The sequence below is a fragment of the Mesocricetus auratus genome, unplaced genomic scaffold (genome assembly GCF_017639785.1).
Source record: "Mesocricetus auratus isolate SY011 unplaced genomic scaffold, BCM_Maur_2.0 Super-Scaffold_100020, whole genome shotgun sequence".
Classification (NCBI taxonomy): domain Eukaryota; kingdom Metazoa; phylum Chordata; class Mammalia; order Rodentia; family Cricetidae; genus Mesocricetus; species Mesocricetus auratus.
The window spans coordinates 14,983,583-14,985,568 of record NW_024429201.1 but is presented as its reverse complement, the minus strand read 5'-3'; positions in this window follow the sequence as shown (position 1 = coordinate 14,985,568).

Genomic DNA, 1,986 nt, shown 5'->3' with positions numbered 1-1,986 from the left:
CGCAGAGTCCCATCTTCCTTTTTTGTTTAGAAGTATGGTCTAATGTATCCCAGCTGACATTGGGTTTACAAACCTTCACCACCATACCCTGGCTGTCCTTCTTCTTTGTTTCGTGAAATGACTTATACTGCCATTGTACATGTTCAAAATGGGCCTTTTCAATTCAGTTGAAGTTTTAAACTGTGTGGGTAAGAATGCAAGTAGAAATACTCTAGACTAGTCGGGCGTTGGTGGCGCATGCCTTTAATCCCAGCACTCAGGAGGCAGAGGCAGGCGGATCTCTGTGAGTTCGAGACCAGCCTGGACTACCAAGAGAGTTCCAGGACAGCCTCCAAAGCCACAGAGAAACCCTGTCTCAAAAAAAAAAAAAAAAAAAAAAAAGAAATACTCTAGACTTTTGAACTCAGGACCTCTGGAAGAGCAGTCAGTGCTCTTAACTGCTGAGCCATCTCTCCAGCCCATAGACTTTTAAAGTGTTTAATGTACTTTACCTCATTCAGTATTCTTTGTAAAATTCTTGTGAGTGTGTGATTTTGAAATAATAACAAAAAAATCTGAAAAAAAACCCAGCAAAATAAAACAACAAAGTTTATTATTTTGCTAATATAACATTTTTCTTTATAAACTTATTTCATTATCATTTAAGCCTTTTGAGTTCCATTTTGCATTTAATATTATGAACAGTTATTTAACTTGGAGATTTTTTTCCTTGTGCTGGGGATTGAACTCAGGAACTCATGCATGATAGGTAAGCAATTTGATATAGTAAATGATATATTTGCAAATCTACTTTATGTATAGGCTTTATTTCTAGATGAGTTATAAGTTGCAATATAAAAAGCTAATGTTCAGCTGAGCATGCTGGTATACATCCTAGCTCTTGAGAGGCAGAGGCAAGCCGATTGCTGTGAATTTGAGACCAGCCTCTTCTACATAGTGAGTTCCAGGTCAGCCAGAGCTATGTAGAGAAAGTGTCTCAAAATTCCAAAATATGCAAACAACCAATGTTTATAGCTAGCATCAATTTTTTTCTTTCTTGAGGTGGGTCTCCTGTAGCCCTCCAGCTTTCTAAGTACCTGAACAGCAAGTGTGCTGTGCTTGGATCTGAGCCCAGAGCCTTATTCATACTAAACAAGTACTCTATTAGAACTACATCTTGAGCCCTGAAAACTATTTTAATATGTATTTTGTGTTGGTAACTTATTTTAGTTTGCTCTTTATTCTTATCATTAAAACTGAATAGTCTATATTTTTTCTAAAAATCTAGCTATTAATGGTGTGATATATTTTTGTAAACATATAGTAATTTTTCCAGATAGATGAAATTCATCTAGAGATTCAGGATTGTATAAACTCTAAGCTAGGAAATTCTAAACTTAATTTGTATCAGGTTTTCTCAGAGCCTGTGTGTATTTCCTTCTCTGTATTCTACTTATGTAAGTCATACATTTCTTTTTTACTGTATTTACCCCTCTTTAAAAACAAAAAAGTAATATTCTAAGTGTGATAACCCACCCTAGGAAATAGAAATACTTTTACTTATTTAAATCTTTGGTGGTGCTCAGTTGATGGAGTGCTTACCTAGAGAATGCCTTTGGTGGACTCCTAAGCACAGACTAAACCAGCCTGGCAGTGAAGATCCAACAGTTTTTTAGAGAAAGAGGTACTGTTGTTTAAGTCCTCTGTTTTAAATTGCAAGAATAGAGAAAAGCAATCGACTACTGGGTCATTTATCTGACTTAATTCATTTATTCTACTTAATTCATTAACAAACCTTTATATAGCAAGATATAAATAAAATTACACTAGTTTTGATACAATCTAAATTTAATGCCTTAAAGCTTTTTTTGTGCTTTAAGGGAAAGGACACTGAAGGAAAGGGAAGGAAAAGAAATAACAGAAAGGACTGAAAAGGAAAGCATAGGCATGCATCTGGCAAGGCAAGGCGGGGGAAAAAGACAAGGCAAGGCAGAGAATGGGAAGGGA